Below are 12,705 nucleotides of genomic sequence, written 5' to 3'. Positions count from 1 at the left end.
CTAATACAGTGAAATACAATGATTATTTCTGGGCAGGCTGTATCCTCTGGAGTCCCCATGCATACCAGGCTGTCCAGTCTCAGATACCTCACAAAAAGGACTAAATACACTCGTTAACCACAGGCTTTGGTTGATTTTGAAGTGACTGCTTCACGGGTACTTCAGGGGCCCTGAGCAGGGAACAAGAAATCCACAGTAACCTCAAGGGCTTGGCTTGCGGTGAGAACTACCACGTGGCGGTGCGTAACACAAGCTGGCGTGCAGCTGGCCGTGCGCACCACAGAAATGTTTGTCTGGTACACGCACCAGACGACAGCTCAGTATCAGAGGGACTGAAAGGCACTCACGGAGAAAGTGTGGGTCCTTCATTCCTGGGGAGGGGGGACCTGATGGTTTAAACATGATAGCTCTTCCCCCCAAGTCTTTGAGTCTGCATTGCTCATGGTTGAACATCTCAAGTAAACACGGTCCACAGCCCCAATCTCTCAAACCTGTGACAGTCCTTTAGTCTATAACACGGATCAGGCAACTTATTAAGAGGCTCCATATTTTAGCCTTTGCAAGCCTCACAGTCTATTGCGATCACCCAGCACTGCTGTGGGGGCCCCAGAGCAGCCACAGGCAGAAGGTAAACAGATGGGTGTGGTGTTGTACCAATAAACCTTTATTTACAAAACCAGACAGCTGGCCCCTGGGCTGTAATTGGTCTTTTGTGTCAAACTAAGCACACCAAAATAATAATAAAGTAAGAAATATGTATGGGCTTCTGTCATGTGTATTTGCTAGATTTGCTAGATTATTTGATTCTACTTTAGAAAACATGAGAAGCTCTGAAGAAGCAAGCAGCTCATGAGACGTCTAAGTAAGCAGAGCATACAGGCACTGCGCAGAGACACAAAGGGACTGCAGGATCAGGACCTCAACATTGGTGAGGTCGTAAGTTGGCCATCACTGGGGACACACAGCCTGGCACTCACCTCTGCCTGACAAACACAGCAAGCGCCCACGTTGCTGGGCCTGTTGGCCAGCAAGCTACACCTGCGGCTGGCGAGCTTGCCCGAGGTCGCCCAGCCATCAGGCGGCCTGGACTGCAGGCACCTTCTGCTGCCGAGCCCCTCGCTCACTGGCAGTTGTGGTGCTCCTGACCGCAGGGGCAGCAGGGCAGGCTGCCGAGGCAGAGAGAGGCACGTGCTCACCCGGGAACTCAAGATTAAGGTAATGTGGCCCTTCCCCTCTGCTGCATCCCACCCTACATGCATCCAGGTACCCACCTTCCCCCCTTTCTCTTAGTGCTTTAAATCACTTAATGTCGTGACTCGAGCATCTCCATCCGGTCTCAGGGACAGCCTGGCCAGTTATGAACTTGGTGGCCACCACTGAATCAAAGTGACTTCCCACAGAACACCTCTGAATTGTAAAACTGGCCATGTTAGAAGAGTCGGTAGGGGGAGGGCAAAGCTCAGTGGCAGAGTGCGTGCTTAGCATGCATGATGTCCTGGGTTCAGTCCTCAGTGCCTCCATTAAAAAAATAAAATAATAAATAAATAAACCTAATTACTACCGCCTCCTTCCAAAAAAAACAGAGTCATTCAGGAAAATGAAATTTTTCTGGGTAACGGTGAGAAACCTGGCAGCCACTACCTTACCCTTGAGGTCAAGGCGACTGTTGCCCCTGACAAGCCATGTGGATGTCAAGTACCCCCGATGTGGTGTGCTGAGGCGGCTACTTCACCTCGGCGTGTTCCTCCCCAAATCCATAACCCAGTCTAGTCATGAGAAAAAAGTCAGACAAGCCCACATTGGGGAGCTTTCTGGGAAATACATGACCAGTGCTCCTCAAGGCTGTCCACGCCATGAAAAACAAAGAAAGATCACAGACCAGAGGAGGCTAAGGAGATGTGACAACTAAATGCAATGAGTGGTCCTGGGACATTCGTGCACAGACGGGAAATCCAAATAGAGTCAGTGAAGTCGGGAGCTTAGTTACTAGTAACGTACTGATGTTCCTTTCGGAGTTTTGACAAAAAAAAGCATAGTTATGAAAGATGTGTTCAGGGAAATCAGGTAATGGGTATGCAAGCTCTTTCTGTATTATCTTTGCAACTCTTTTGTAAATCTAAAATTATTCCAACATAAAATAAAATGTAGCTTTTAAAATACACTAACACAATAGTTCCTGCAGGCCTTCTACAAATGTAATTAGCAAAAGTAAAGACGTATCATACTTAATTAAATTTTTAGAAAGCTGCTGTCTGTGCCTGGGAGAAATCTCTCGGTTGTCGTAAAAATTCTGCCACCTTTCAGACAGCCGTCCTCGGTTACTTCCTGTTATTTCTACTGCTAGTCAAATACTTCTACATTCCTTGAAGTTCAAATAGATTGAATTGAAACATATTTTGGCCAGCGGCCAATGAAGGCATTTCCAGCACCCGAATCAGCAGCCCTCCAACAGGAAAGAAGTGAGTCGCTTCCGTTTCCAGGGCCCCTCCTTCCCACGCAGCACCTGAGTTATTTCAGCTCTAAGGATGTACAGACGGCTGGTCCCTTTCTCCTTGTGTGTGCGCTTGTGATTGTGTTGTGGGTGAGAGGGAGGGGACGGAATAACCTTTTTTTTTTCCTTAAATGAAGTACAGTTACAATGTGTCAGTTTCTGGTGTACAGCATAATGTCCCAGTCATGCATATATATGCATAGATTCATTTTCATATTCTTTTTCATTATATTCAGATATTGAATATAGTTCCCTGTGCTATACAGAAGAAATTTTTAAAATCTGTTTTCAGATATAATAGTTAATTTTTGCAAATCTCAAATTTTATTGAGCCCCCACAGTGTCCAGACCCTCCTGGCTGTCGTTTTATTCCGTGGTTCTTAAAGTGTGATCTCAAACGAAAGCACAAACTCAGCATCATCAGGGGAGCTCGTTAGAAGGTCAAGTCCATGGAAGCCTTGTATAAATGTCTTTATTGTTTTTTTTCCCCTCAAAATGTGGTGTTTGAAGCTAGAAAGGCATTCATTGCATAACCACGCAAATGATACCGTAGTGAAGGAGCAGAAAGTTCATCTTGCATTTGGGAAGACCAATATGTTCAAGGATGTGTCACCGAAATCTCCAGTGCAAGGTCATTTTTTGCTGCTTGGAAATTGTTTGTGCTGGTTTTCACTAGAACAACCTGGATGATATGTGGGACCCGTTTTTATGCCATGATTTAGTTGGCCAATCTATCCCCAACTTACAAGCTAGCTGGGTCCTAGAAGGTGTTCAAGATTGGAAAAAGATATTCCCCAAATACAGTGCTACAAATGAAGGTATGGCTGCCAGGCTGGCCTCACCACTCCTGTTCTGTCAGAAGCCCCAAGCCCTGCTCTGGGAAGAGCTCTGATCTCTGGCCCTTGACCTCAGCTGAGGGTCACCGCAGCGGGGGCAGGGAGTGGACTTGGCCCTGGCAGGGGGCTGCTTTTTAATCCTGCCTTTCCTTCCTCCTTCCCTCCATCAAGTCTCCCTAATTTTGAATTTTGAAGCAGAGGTTAAGCTTCTGGTGCCTCTGAGAGCTCTGGGCTTCTTTCTTCTTCAAGCAGAGGAGCCCACCTAGTACCAGAGACTCCAGGGAGAGAGAACAAATCCTAAAGCCGCCCCTGAGATCCTGAGTCCCAGGTTAGATCTGAAGGACCGCAGTGACAACAGATGATTTTTCTCCTCTACAACTCATTCCCCAGGTAAAAGTGTTTTCTCTCTGGCAAAGAAGTCACCGCCATTCCAAATCCTTGCTGGGATGACAGGGAATGGGGCTCCCTTAACCTGAGCAGGAAGCCTGGGTCAGGCCTGCATTTGTGGTTTTAAGCCAAAAAATTTCAGGATAGTTTTATATGAAGTGACATTTTCAAGTGTCCTGGAGAGTCAGCCCACTGCTCAGCCCTGTTGCTGTCGGGCGAGCTGTTTCTGCCTTCTGCGCCTGTTGGCACAGACAGCCTATTCCCTGAAACGCAACCTGAAAACAAGATACAGATCTCTCTTTTGTAGGCATCCCAAATCTTTTTAAATTGAAGTGTACTTGATTTACAGTACTGTGTTAGCTTCAGATGTACAACCAAGTCATTCAGGTATGTGTATATATATATAAAAGGTTCTTTAATGTTATTATATATATAAATTTATATATATGTAAAATTTATCTATATATAAGAATTTATTCTGTATAGCACAGTGAACTATATATATATGTGTGTGTGTGTATATATATATATAGTTACTATGTATAGTTATATATATAACTATATATATATATAGTTATTTTCCATCATAGTTTATTACAATTTTTTTATTGAAATATAGTCAGTTTACAATGTATCAATTTCTGGTGTACAGCACAATGCTTTAGTCATACATGAAAATACATACATTCTTTTTCACCATTAAGTTACTACAAGGTATTGAATATAGTTCCCTGCGCTATACAGTAGGACTTTGTTGTTTATCTGTTTTATATACAGTAGTTATTATCTGCTAATCCCAAATTCCAAATGTACCCCTCCACCCTCCTCTTTTCCCCTTAGTAACTATAAGTTTGTTTTCTATGTCTGTGAATCTGTTTCTGTTTTGGAAATAAGTTAATTTGTGTCATTTTTTTAAGATTCCACATATAAGTAATATCATGTGATACTGTCTGTCTTTGTCTGACTTACTTCACTTAGTATGATAATCTCTGGGTCCATCCATGTTGCTGCAAATGGCAGTATTTCCTTCTTTTTAATGGCTGAGTAATATTCCATTATGTATATATGCCACATCTTCTTAAGTTGAATGCCTGTTGATGGACACTGGGTTGTTTTCATGTCTTGGCTATTGTAAATAATCCTGCTTTGAACACTAGGGTGCACATATCTTTCTGCTTTAGACTTTTTGTATTTTTCTGGATATATATCTAGGAGTGGGATTGCTGGACCATATGGTAGCTCTATTTTTAGTTTTCTGAGGCATCTCCATCCTGTTTTCCATAACTGCACCAAACTACGTTCCCACCAACAGTGTAGGAGGGTTCTCTTTTCTCCATACCCTCTCCAGCATTTCTTATTTGTAGACTTTTTGATGATGGCCACTGTGACTGGTGTGAGGTGATATCTCATTGTGGTTTTGATTTGCATTTCTCTGACAATTAGCTATGGTGAGCATATTTTCACATGCCTTTTGGCCATCTGTCTGTCTTCCTTGGAAAATCGTCTATTTAGGTCCTCTGCCCATAGCATCCCAAATTTTCCTGACAGCTGCCCTTGGAGCAGTCCTCACCAGGCTTGAGGTGGGACCAGGCTTCCCCAGGCACCACCTGGGGTCGGCAAATAACTAGTCTGTTCTGCTGCTCCTTGTGAGAGCACTTAGAACCACCAGTGTGAGCTGTGGGGCTGCCAGGGTTCCCCACACTCACAGGAGAAGTCCCATTCATTGTCTTGAACACCTTAGAGTGATTTCCATGTCTGCAGTAAGCTGACTGGTGTTCCCCAAAGATGACGGGTCCTAATCTCCGCAACCTGTAATCGTTACTATAGTTGGTAAAAGGGTCTTTGCAGATGTGATTAAATTAAGGGTGAAGAGATGACCCTTGATTCTCTATGAGGGCCTTTAGGGCATCACAAGTGTCCTTATGGGAAAGCGACAGAGGGAGGTGGGACCCAGGTGGAAGAGGATGCTGTTGACCACAGAGGCAGAGACCGGAGTCCTGCTGCCACAGACCAGGAATGCCAGTAGACCCCAGAAGCTGGAAGGGACAAGGAACAGATTCTCCCCTAGAGCCTCCAGACCCTGCGGACACCTTCATACCAGACTTCAGGCCTCCCAAAGGGAAAGGGTTCTCTTGTTTTAAGTAGTTGCTCATACTTTGTTACAATAGCCCTAGGAAATGAACATATCCCCCAAAGGCAACTCAAATTCACCCTGCCCAAATAAAACTCATTATTGCCTGCCTTCACCTGTTCTTCAGCCCCAAATTCCATTTATCAAGTCAAGTTACTTCCGCCAGGAACCCAGGAGTTGTTCTGGACGGACTCCAGCCTCCAGGATACACACAGCCCCTGGGAGCTGGGAGTGGAGACTCAGATTCAAAATGAACGAGACTGGGGGACTTCTGGACTGATCCACAAGACTCTACTTCTTAATCCTGACGCGTTCAACTTCCCCACAAAGAACATGCCTTCGCTCACGTTGAAGCACTGATGAAAGGTCACCCCCACTTCCTCTCAGCCATCAAGATAATAGCTCAGTCGGTCTGTCCTGGATGTGCTTTGAAATGCTTCAGAAAAAAAAAAAGTGGACGGGGATGAAACAAAAGAGTTCTATTTTTGTGTCTGCCTAAAGCTTCCACGATAAAAGATGTTTTTTTTTTTTTAGTTTCACCAATGGTTTTGTGAATCTGTTTTTCCTTCTCTTCTCTACTTCTATTTTTCTCCTGCTGAAACTTTTGCAGTTAAAAGCTGTTTTGCCCTTAATGTGCTTTAATTGTCTCATAGTGGTTCCTGATTTTTTCTTCACAGCCAGAGTTAATGTTTCATATTTCCTGCATCCTTTACATTCCTTCACAAGCCCTCTCTGGTATTGGACAAGTAAAAAGTGCTCAAGAAATAGATGCTCATTAGACACTTTATTAAAAAACCAAAAAAACAGAAAAATAGCCAATGGTTTTCTAAAACTGTACTTTAAAATATAAAAATTTTTACAATAGTAGCCCCAGCTAAGTACTTCCTAAGTACCCCTGATTTGAATAGTTAGGTATGGTTTCATATGTGTGTGTGTGTTTAACCATCATTTTTTCACTTTATTAATTATCACTTTAAAAATTATTTATTTATCGCTGTATAGTCAGTTTACAGTGTTTCAATTTCTAGTGTACAGCATCATGTTTCAGTCATATACATACATATATTCATTCTCATATTCCTTTTCATTATAGGTTATTACAAGATGTTGAATATAGTTTCCTGTGCTAGACAGAAGAAATTTCTTGTTTATCTATTTTATATATAGTAGTTAGTATTTGCAGATCTCTAACTCCCAGTTTATCTCTTGCCACTCCTTTTCCCCTCTGTAACCACACGTTTGTTCTTTATGAGTCTGTGTCTGTTTTGTAAATAGGTTCATTTGTGTCTTTTTTAAAAGATTCCACATATAAGTGACATTATATGGTATTTTTCTTTCTCTTTCTGGCTTACTTTGTTTAGAATGATGATCTCCAGGTCCATCCATGTTGCTCCAAATGACATTTTATTCTTTTTATGGCTCAGTAGTATTCCATTGTATATGTGTTCCATGACTTCTTTATCCAGTCATCTGTTGATGGACATTTAAGTTGTTTCCATGTCATGTCTTGACTATTGAAAATAGTGCTGCTATGAATATTGGGGTGCATGTATGTTTTCAAATTAGGGTTCCCTCCAGATGTATGCCCAGGAGTGGGATTGCTGGATCATAGGGTAAGTCTTATTTTTTGAGGAATCTCCATACTGTTTTCCACAGTGGCTGCACCACACTGCATTCCCACCAGCAGTGTAGGAGGGTTCCCTTTTCTCCACACCCTCTGCAGCATTTATTGTTTGTGGACTTTAGAATGATGGCCATTCTGACTGGTGTGAGGTGATACCTCATTGTAGTTTTGATTTGCATTTCTCTGATAATTAGTGGTCTTGAGCATTTTTTCATGTGCCTATTGGCCATTTCTATGTCTTTACTGGAGAATTGCTTGTTTAGGTCTTCTGCCCATTTTTGAATTGGGTCTTTTGGTTTTTTTTGTTATTAAGTCATACAAGCTGCTTATATATTCTGGAGATCAAGCCTTTGTCAGTTTCATTTGCAAATATTTTCTCCCATTCTGTAGGTTGTCTTTTTGTTTTACTTCTGGCTTACTTTGCTGTGCAGAAGCTTGTAAGTTTCAATAGATTTCCATTTGTTTATTCTTGCTTTTATTTCTGTTGCTTGGGTAGACTGTCCTAGGAGAACATTTCTGAGATGTATGTCAGATAATGTTTTGCCTGTATTTTCTTCTAGGAGGTTTATAGTGTCTTGTCTTATGTTTAAGTCTTCGATCCATTTTGAGTTTATTTCTGTGTATGGTGTAAGGGAGTGTTGTAGCTTCATTGATTTACATGCTTCTGTCCAGTTTTCTCAGCACCATTTGCTGAAGAGACTGTCTTTATTTCATTGCATGTTCTTGTCTCCTTTGTCAAAGATTAGTGGACCGAGCTGTGTCATATTGTAATTGAGCATCCGTCTCACTGTTTTCCAAATAACTGTACCATATTTTATTTCCACCAGCACTATGTTCCCCTTTTTCTATTTATTGTAATAGTTTGAAAAGAAATCGTGTTAACTTTTCTTTAGATTTTCAGTGGGTTATATTGGTGAAGCCATCTGGTTCTGTGCTTTTCTTTGCTTGGAGGTCTTGCATAACTGATTCAGTCTCTTTTACATGTTATAGATTGATAGATTCTGTATTTCTTGAAATGGATTCTTATTATCTAAGTTATCTAATTGCTGGTGTATAGTTGCTCATTGTTTTGACCAGCATCTTCCCATTTCCTCAACCTACAGAGACTACCATTCTAATCTGTTTCTATGAGTTCAACTATTTTTAGATTCCGTATGTATGTGATACCAAAAAGTGTTTGTCTTTATGTGTCTGCCTTATTATTTCACTTAGCATATTGCCCTTCAGGTTTATCCATGCTGTTGCAAATGGCAGGATTTCATTCTTTTCTAAGGTGGCGTAATGTCCCGTTGTCTCAGTATATAACAGGTTTCTTAAAATCTACACACTGGTTGACAGTTAAGTTGTTTTCCGTATTTCAGTTACTGTGAAAGATGTAATTAATGTGGGTGTGCATATATCTCTTTGATAGTGATTTTATTTCCTTTGGATGTATATAGGTGGTTGTGAGAATGCTGGATTACATAGTAGCTCTGTTTTTAATTTTTAAGGTACCACCATACTATTTTTCATTTATGTAGCTCTGTTAGTTTACTTCTACCAAAAGTGCACAAGGATTCCCTGTTCTGTACATCCTCAGCTGGAGCCACTAGCTTGTTTCTAGGATTGGGAGAAAGTGCTGGCTGGGTCCCTGATTGAGCAGAGTTGTTGACAGGGATGCAGTGTTGCTGACATGATCTGTCTGTTGTTCGCTGTGAGCCCTACTCCCTTCTTTGTGTTTACCTTAGCGCAGGTGGTCCAGCCCTGCCAGTTCCCCCAGTGTTCCTTGTGAAGTGACAGAGAGAAGTTACCTTCCTGAGGACACACTGAAACATTGGAAAAGCGAGGTGTCTGTCTTTAGGCTCTCTTTTCTTCCACTGTAGAAAGCTGTAGGCCCATGTGACCCTTTCAGTTGGTGCCCTGTAGTCCTGGGGGACAGGTGATGCAGTGAGTGTGAAATTTCTTGTTTTAGCATTCTAATGGGACTTTTCTCAGTTTTTCACGAGAAGGGGATGCTTCAACATCACCTCATGGGTTCTAGGGTTTTCACAAAGGCATTCTTATCTATGGATAGTCACTAATCCGTATTTTTGATTGTGGATACTAGGGGCTTGAACCACTTATTCCATAGTCTTGCTAGTATCACTATTATCTGTCAGTTTTGTTGATCTGTGACACATTTGGTTTCGTTGATTCATTTGATTTTTCCGTTCTCTGTTTTTTGTGTGTTTCTTCTCTAATCTTTACTATTTCTTCTTTTCTTTTAAAGTTGTAAAGGTAGATTTTTGATTTGAGACTTGCTGTAGAACTAAAAATTCCCCATTGGGCCTTTTTCTTGTTATCTTGTAAGTTTTGGTATATTGTATTTTCACGTTCATTTTTGTCAATGTATTTTTAAATCTCTTATGTGTTTTTTTTTTCTTTTCTTTGACGCATTGCTTGTTTGAGATTGTGTTTAATTTTTGCACATTTGTGATTTTCCAGGTATTTTTCAGAAAATCTTTCTGGTTCATTCCGTTTTGCTCAGATAATGTACATTGTGTCATTTCAGTCTTTTAAATTTTATTAAGACTAATTTTGTGGCCTAAAATATACTCCATCCTGAGACTGTTCCAAGGACATTTAAGGAAATATATATTCTAATACTGCTAAGTGAAGTGTTTATAAATGTGTATTAGGTCTAGTTAGTTTACAGTGTTTTTCAAGTCCCATATTTTCTTATTTAGGTCTTGTTATATTGATTATTTAAACTAGACTATTGAAATATCCAAATAATTATTAGAGGACTGTTTCATTCTCTTCTCATTTTTGTTAATTTTTGCTTCATATATTTTAAGGTTCTATGCTTAGGCACTCTTGTTTATAATTGTTAAATCTTCACGATGAATTGACCCTTTTCAATATGTAATGCTTTTCTTTTTCTATTATAACAAAGGGTAGTTTGTCTGATAGTAGTTGTAGCCACTGCAGTTCTCTTTAGGTTACTATTTGTGTCACTGAATCAAAAGTGAATCCAAAGAGGTGAATTGTGCTTTTCACATTTATTCTGCCAATCTCTGGCTTATAATTGGATAGTTTATTCCATGTAAACTTAGAGTAATTATTGACAAGATCTGTCATTTTACTGTTTATTTTTTGTATGTCTCATATGTTTATTGTTCCTCAGTGTCTTCTTCATTACTGTCTTCTTTTGTGATTCATTTTCTTCTCTATTCCTTAGGTTCCCATATCATTTCATTTTCTGTACATTTTAGAATTATTTTCTTAGTGGTTAAATTTGAGATGGCAATTAATTTCTCAATTTGTAAAAATGTAGTATGAATTAATAGCAAGCTAGGTTTGATAGTGTACAAAAGCTCTGCTGCTTTGCAGTTCCATTTCTCTTCTTTTGTATTTTTGTCATACATTACACCTTTATAAATGTGTCCTTTCACATAGATTTATGTTTGTTGCTTTAATGCATCATTTCTTAAGTCATATATGATAAAAGGAGTTATAAACTGCAAAGAAAATAAACTGATCTTTACCAGTCCTTTGCCTTTTTCCGTACAGCTTCAGATTTCATATTGCCTTTGTCCTTTCATTTAAACCCCAGGAATCCCTTTAGTATATCTTCTAGGGCAGGTATCCTAGTGAAGAACTCCCTCGGTGTTTGTTTATCTGGTAATTTCTTTATTTTCCTTTACTTTAGGAACATGATTTTGATGGATATAGAATTTTGAGTATAATTTTTCCTGCAAAATTTTAAATGTTATCCTATTACCTTTGACTCTCATGCTTTCTAACAGCTTTTAATGTTAGTGAGAATGATTGTGACTTACTGCTTTAAATACTATTTGAGCTATTGATGGTGAGAACGTGTAAACAAAGTTAAAATCTCATGATGTTTTATTTTAATTTTATAGTGTCTCTAATTATTAATCCGGTCTTTGCAAGTTTCTGATTGGATTCTAGAATTCAAAAAAATTGATTGACAATTTTTGACAGCTTAATCATTGCTTTAATGCAGTGATTTAAAGGAATGGAATTTTAGGCTTCCCTTCTTGCCATTTTTGGTAAGACTCTTCAGCTTTCTCTTTCTCAGGTATTTTCTTCTCTTACTTATCTCTATGAATGTAATATGCTTATGTTCCTTTTTTTATTTATTTTTTGGATATCATAGATTTGATTGTCTGGCTTCCTTTTGTCATAATTTTCTCATCTTAATTCTTGAATGAAGGACAATTCTTTATTTTGTTATGAATATGTAAATAATAGTCATTGCAGTACCATGGGATAACTTTTTGAATTTTTCCTCTTGAATTTCTTCTCATATTAAAAATTAACTTATCTTTCTACTTGTAGGTTTCTTTACTTATCCCTAATATTTCTGCCAGGTGTGATTGTCTCAGTTGTTCATTTCTAAATCACCACTAGGATAATCAGTTGGCTTACATTTCTCTTTCTTGCTTCAGTTCCACAGTACTTTGACTTTATCCAGCAATACAGCAATATGTTTTTCTTTTGAGGCTCAGTGTGTAATTGATATTGTGCGATCTGAAAATAAGATCTCTGTTAAATTTGTGGAGATTTTATTTGTATTATAATAATAATAATCTCAGACAATTTTATTTTCAGAAATTTGGTAGCAGCATAGTTACTAATCCTATAAAGGATAAGACAATGGTGCAAGAACTTCTGGATTTTAAAGATAAGATTGATTTTATCATTGAGACCTCTTTTCTGAAGAATGAAAAATTTATTGTTGCTATGAATGAAGCTTTTGAAACGTTTATTAACAAAAGACCTAACAAGCCAGCTGAGCTTCTAGGTATGGCTCCCAGTTTTATGGAATATTTACTCTTTATTAAAAATTTTGTTTCTAATTCGTTTTTAAGTTATGGGACAATGATTTGACTCAAAATCATAATTTATCATCATATTGCAAGATTGATAATCAAGGACCATAAGGAAGTATTTCTCTTAAAATCTTTTTTCACAAAACATCCCGTTGTTTAAGTAGTGGTAACATGGGACGTTGGAAAGTTCTGTGCTTTTAGACTATTATAAAGTAAGCAGAGTCTTTAATGAGTAGACAAGGCTCAGAAATTTTTAGTCTCACTTCCTTTTCTAGTTCTTTTTATAAAGTGAAAGCTTTTCTTTTTGCCACAAAACTTAATGATTTTAGGTTTTAAAGAATTTCTCTTTTGATATAGTATTATAAAATTTAAATTAAAAAATCTATCAAATTGACATTCTTTTGTTATTTAAAGTGAAT

The sequence above is a fragment of the Camelus dromedarius genome, chromosome Y (assembly GCF_036321535.1).
Source record: "Camelus dromedarius isolate mCamDro1 chromosome Y, mCamDro1.pat, whole genome shotgun sequence".
In the NCBI taxonomy this organism is placed as follows: Eukaryota; Metazoa; Chordata; class Mammalia; order Artiodactyla; family Camelidae; genus Camelus; species Camelus dromedarius.
The sequence above is the reverse complement of the archived record's forward strand: the minus strand, read 5'-3'. Positions refer to the sequence as shown.